Source organism: Malaclemys terrapin, chromosome 9 (genome assembly GCF_027887155.1).
Source record: "Malaclemys terrapin pileata isolate rMalTer1 chromosome 9, rMalTer1.hap1, whole genome shotgun sequence".
NCBI lineage: Eukaryota > Metazoa > Chordata > Testudines > Emydidae > Malaclemys > Malaclemys terrapin.
Window position 1 is genome coordinate 13,377,571 of NC_071513.1, and position 6,268 is coordinate 13,383,838.

Genomic DNA, 6,268 nt, shown 5'->3' on the forward strand with positions numbered 1-6,268 from the left:
GCCAGACATGGAGAAGGGCTCTTGGAGTCTGGGCTTTCAACCAGCTCTGCACTCACATTTCACTGATTACATCTAGACCACATTTCCCTCGTTTGCTTGTGAGAATGTCCCATGGGACTGTGTCAAAAGCCTTAGAAACACCGAGAGAGATCACATCTACTGTTTACCCACCTCCACTAGGCCCGGAACCCTGCCAAAGAAGGAGCTAGGATTGGTTTGGAATGATTTGTTCATGACAAGTCCATGCTCACTGGTAGGGTTACCATATTTTAATTTTTTAAAAGGAGGACACTCCATGGGGCCCTGGCCTCGCCCCAACTCCGCCCCTTCCCCGCCCCAACTCTGCCCCTTCCCCACCCCCAGCCCCACCCCAACTCTGCCCCCTCCCCTGAACGCTCCACCCCCTGCTCCACCCCCTGCTTCTCCCCCCTCCCCTCCTTCCCGCGAATCAAATGTTCGCGGGAAGCCTGAAACAGGGGGGCAGCAGGTAGGGTGGGGCGGGGTGAAGTGCGTCCCAGTCCGGCCCCACTGGCTGAGTGGCTCCCTCTGGCGGCCGGCCGGCCCAGGCCAAGAGGCTCTGGCCCCGGCATCTCCCGCCCGGCTCGGGCCCTGGGGCGCCGGCTCCCAGCCAAGTGCCCGCGCCCCCGGCCCCCGGCCAAGAACCACGCCGGCCCCAGCCCCCGGTGCAGCACCGCGCTGGCCCCCGGCCGAGCACTGCGCCAGCCCCCGGCACGGCTCCCTGCCGAGCACCGCGCCAGCCCCCAGCCAAGTGTCCGCACCGCCGGCCCAGCACCGCGCCAGCCCCCGGCCCCGCGCCCCCGTCATGGCCCCCGGCGCAGCACCGCGCTGGCCCCCGGCACGGCTCCCTGCTGAGCACCGCGCCAGCCCCCAGCCAAGTGTCCGCCCACGGCCCGGCCCACGGCCCAGCACCGCGCCGGCACCGGCCCCCGGCCAAGTGCCTGTGCCCCCGGCCCCAGCTCCGGCCAAATACCACGCCAGCCCCCTGGCCAAGTGCCCCCGCCCCCGGCCAAGCACTGAACTGGTCCCCCGCCCAGCACCGCACCGGCCCCCGGCCGAGCACCGCGCCAGCCCCCGGCACGGCTCCCGGCCGAGCACCGCACCGGCCCCCAGCCCAGCCCCCGGCCCAGGACCGCGCCGGTCCCCGGTGCAGCACCGCGCCGGCCCCTGGCCGAGCACCGCGCCAGCCCCAGGCATGGATCCCGGCTGAGCACCGCGCCAGCCCACAGCCAAGTGTGCGCACCGCTGGCCCAGCACCGCGCCGGCCCCCGGCCCCGCGCCCCCAGCACGGCCCTCAGCACCGCGCCGGCCCCTGGCCGAGCACCGTGCCAGCCCCCGGCCTGGCCCCCGGCCCAGCACCGCGCCGGCACCGACACCCGGCCCAGCACCGCACCAGCCCTCGGCCGAGTACTGCGCCGGCCCCCACCCAGCAGCATGCCGGCCCCCGGCTGAGCACCACACCGGCCCCTGGCGCGGCCCCCGGCCGAGCACCGCGCTGGCCCCCAGCCAAGTGCCCGCACCGCCGGCCCAGCTCCGCGCCCGCCCCCGGCCGAGCACCGCGCCGGCCCCCGGCCCGGCTCCCGGCCGAGCACTGCGCTGGCCCCCAGCCAAGTGCCCGCACCGCCGGCCCAGCTCTGCGCCGGCCCCCGGCCCGGCCCCCGGCGCAGCACCGCGCCGGCCCCCGTCCAGCACCATGCTGGCCCCGGCCCCCGGGTGAGCACCACACCGGCCCCTGGCCCGGCCCCCGGACCAGCACCGCGCCGGCCCCTGGCCCCCGGCCCCCGGCCGAGGACCGCGCCGGCCACCGGCCAAGTGTCCGCACCGCCGGCCCAGCACCGCGCCGGCCCACGGCCGGGCAAGTCACCGGCCCCCGGCTCGGCCCCCGGCCCACCACCGCGCTGGCCCCCAGCCTAGCACCGTGCCGGCCCCGGCCCCCGGCCCAGCACTGTGCCGGCCCGCGCCCAGCACCGCGCCGGCCCCGGTCCCCGGCTGAGCACCACACCGGCTCCTGGCCTGGCCCCCGGCCCAGCACTGCGCCGGCCTCCAGCCCCCGGCCGAGCACCGCGCCGGCCCCCGGCCAAGTGCCCGCAACGCCAGCCCAGCACCGCACTGGCCCCCGGCCGAGCACCGCGCCGGCCCCCAGCCCAGCACTGCGCCAGCCCCGGCCGAGCACGGCGCCGGCTCCCGGCCCGGCCCCCCGGCCCAGCACCGCGCCGGCCCCCGCCCAGCACCGTGCCAGCCCCGGCCCCCGGCTGAGCACCACACCGGCTCCTGGCCTGGCCCCCAGCCCAGCACCGTGCCGGCCTCCAGCCCCCGGCCGAGCACCGCGCCGGCCCCCGGCCAAGTGCCCGCAACGCCAGCCCAGCACCGCACTGGCCCCCGGCCGAGCACCGCGCCGGCCCCGGCCCAGCACTGCGCCGGCCCCCAGCCAAGTGGCCGCGCCCCCGGCCCCGGCCCTCATCCGAGCACCGCGCCAGCCCCCGGCCAAGTGCCCGTACCGCTGGCCCAGCACCGCACCGGCCCCCGGCCCCGCGCCCCCGGCCCCAGCCCCTGCCGAGCACCGCGCCTAGACAGCAAGGCGGTGGCAGAGCCAGAAAGAGAAACCACCAGTTCTGACTCCTGTTCTAATGGACAACAGATCCCGCAGAAGCACGGCAGAGGGGAAAGTAAACCAGTCCGGTCCGGTACAGCGTAGCTGCAAGAGCCAGTACGCTGTGCCGGACTGGACCGGCTTCCGCGGCGGTGATTTAAAGGGCCCAGGGCTCCAGCCGCTGTGGGGAGCCCTGGGCCCTTTAAAGCGCCGCTGGAGCTCTGGCAGCCGGTCTCCCGCGGTGATTTAAAGGGCCCAGAGCTCCGCGGTGGCTGGAGCCCCGGGCCCTTTAATTCATCCTTGAGCCCCGCGGCTCCCAGCCGCCTCTGCAGCTGGTAGCTCCGGGGTGATTTAAAGGCCCTGGGGCTCCCAGCCACAGCCGGAGCCCCTGGGCCTTTAAATCTTGAAAGGCCCCGCCTCTTCCGGTTGAGGCCACACCCCCGCTCAGGACTCTGGCGTAATGGTAAATCCTTTAAGTTCCTTTCACCCCTGGGTAGGGATAGAGCCCAGGAATCAAGATGGTGGGGAAATTTCATTGAAACCGTTTCTGTCAGAAAATCCCATTCAGACTAAACCAGTTTGTTTCCTGAACTCATAACAAGTGGGATGAAAGTTCTTTGCAAAAAGATTTTCTTGCAAAACAAAAGCATCTCCTGTTTGTCACAGTGTGTTAAATTGTCTCCTCGCACACCAAGAGGAGACACTTAGATCTCGAAAATTAGATAAGATGCTTCAGTCTGAGCTAAGTAGTTGCTGCTCTTATCAATTTCAAAATAAAAAAATACAAATAAAATCAACTATTTCAGCTATTCTATTATGTCACAATCTGATCTGAGTAAATGTGATAGGACACCTCATATTATGCACTCCTCCTAGTGACACTCTCCAATGGATCTCCATCCTCCACCCACCGTGAGGTAAGTAGGAGCGGATCATTATTATCCCTACTTGAAAGAGGGAGAAGCTAAGGTTGAGAAAGGAGAATTGACTTGTCTTAGGTCACACAGCCAGTCAGTGGCAGAGTTGGGAATAGGACCCAAGAGCCCTGATTTTCAAACTAACCATCGGATCTTGAATTTGCGTGCAGGAGGTCAGCGCCGGCCGGGCAGGCCAAGCTTCAGAGCGGAGCGTGGGCCCCGCCCGCTGGTGCCATGGTAACCCCTGACTAAGGCGCCACTTTTGGAAAATGTGCTGAGGGGAAGTGGCTGCTTCCCCTGCACCCCCCCCCCCGCCCAGCTACGCTACTGGTGGGGATCACTGCCGAGGCACTATTTCAGCCCTACATTTTCGGGTGGACCTCCCACCGTGGGAGCTGCAGAGCACTCCCCCGCGACACACAAACACACACACCCTGGTGTTGGGAGGGGAACAGGGGAAAGGACAAAAGAAGCAAGAGAAGAAAAGAAAGGAGGGAGGGCTGGAGGAAAAGGTGAAACAAAAAGGACAAACCCCAATGTCCCCAGTGATTCTAAGGGACAAAATCCCAGGTGCGGAATAAAATTCTGCCTCCTCAAGCTCGTGTTTTCCATGCCTAGAGTTCAACTCTCACCCGATGGATCAGACTGAACAGGTTTCAAACCTCGAGGAGGCTCTTACCTTCTACACAGGGACGTCTGCTTTCTAGTACAATCACTAAAAGGGAAGGAGAAAACTCGACAGAGGTTCCTCCTGCCGCTCACGTACGTGAACCCGAATGTTCTCTCAGTCCTCAAAGAGAGACCTCGAGACAGAGACTTGCTGAAGCAAAGCCACAGGAGTCTCTGAGGTTTCCCGGGCCACTCGCCTCTGTCCTGCCTGGCTGATGTCAGCATCTCTCTGTGAGGTCAGCACCTTTGACCAATAGTCTGAGGTCCTGCAAAAGGCCTTTGTGATGTCACTGCCACGCCTCTCCCTTGCTGTGCTAATGTCCTGCCCCTGGCCAGGCACCTGGGAGCTTTGAGCTACTCCCTGTGGATCACCCCACTCAAGGAGTGTTCATTCTAGGAAGCAAGCCGACTAGACAGTAAAACCTCAGACGCTGCTCCCAATGCTGCACTCAGTTTTTCAGAAATTAGTAGACTTGATGGCCAGAAGAGACCATTAGAGCATCTAATCTGACCCCCTGCATGTCACAGGCCTCCTGTATGACACCATAGCTACTTTGGGGGGCAAACACATTCCAGAAAGGCATCTAGTCTTCATTAAATGATAGCAAGAGAGGGCTGGCTGCAGGCAGGGGCTGGCTGGGGCAGGGGGTGCGGGGCTGGAGGCAGGGCAGGGGGTGCTGCAGGGGCTGGCTGCAGGTAGGGGGTGCGGGGCTGGCTGGAGACAGGGGCTGGCTGCAGACAGGGGGTGCAGGGCTGGTGCGGGCAGGGGGTGCAGCAGGGGCTGGCTGCAGGCAGGGGATGCGGGGCTGGAGGCAGGGCAGGGGGTGCAGCAGGGGCTGGCTGCAGGCATTGGGTGCGGGGCTGGCTGCAGGCAGAGGCTGGCTGGAGACGGGCTGGTGGGGGCAGGGGGTACGGGGCTGGAGGCAGGGCAGGGGGTGCAGCAGGGGCTGGCTGCAGGTAGGGCAGGGGCCCCCCTGCTTCTACCACCTTGGCCCTTTAAATAGCTGCCGGAGCCCTGGGGAAGCTGCGGGGCTCTCGCGGCTATTTAGAGGACCAAGGCAGCAGAGGTAGCTGGAGCCCCGGTACTTTAAATAGCCCCCGGAGCCCCCTGCTACCCCAGGGCTCTGGTCCAACCACTAGACCCCCCCCATAAGCGCCACAGCTCCCCCTTCTCCTCCACTGGGTACATAAAACTACAAGTCCCAGAATCTCTTGCTTCCCCCGTCCCACCTCCTGAAGCGGCAGCCAATGGGCCGGAGCCGTTTGCTGATTGGCAGGTGCGCGGGCCAGTGGGGGCGAGCCCGTGCCCGGCATGCACTGGCAGCTGGCGATGGCCCAATATACAGGCCCAAGCACTTGGCCTTCTTCACTTTAAAGCGCTGCCCGTAGGCCGACAGGAACTCGTCCATCTGCTTGTCCAGCTCCTGCTTCAGCTGCTCCAGGACTGCCTGTTTCTGGGGGTCCTCGCCCCGCAGCTCCCCCCGGCAGCGTTCCAGCAGCTCCTGGCGTTTCCCCTCCTGGCGTCGCTTCATCTCCAGGGGCTTCACTCTCAGGCAGCTGCTCATGCTCTGGTGGCCACGGTCCTGCCGGGAGGGGGGCGAGATCGTCCATGAGGGACAGGAACTAGCATTACCCAGCCACAGGGGGAACTTCTGCCTCACATACCTGTAGCCCCTCAACTCCAACCTACAGCCCCCTGCTAGCCCAGCCCTGCCCCCCGTCAGTCCCGTCGGTGCCCCTCACTCCCGACCCGCAGCCCCTCTGCACTCACCAGCTGCTTCACAAATAGTCCATATTCCCTCCTGGCAGCTTCTACTGCTCCTCTGTTTGCCTTCTCTCTCATCTCTGCCAACTCCGCCATCTGTGGTGGGAGAGGGAAAAGGGTAGGGGTGGGGATGGGATCCCCTCTGAACTGGGAGCCCCCCTTCCCCCACTCACCACCTTCTCCTAATTCCTCCAGGACCCTGCTTGCTGCTGTCACCCCCCCACTGGTGCCCCCTTTGTGGTGCCCCCTTTGTGGTGCCCCCTCCTGGCCCCCTAGTGCAATTGGCCAATGGCGGGTGGACCTGGGGTG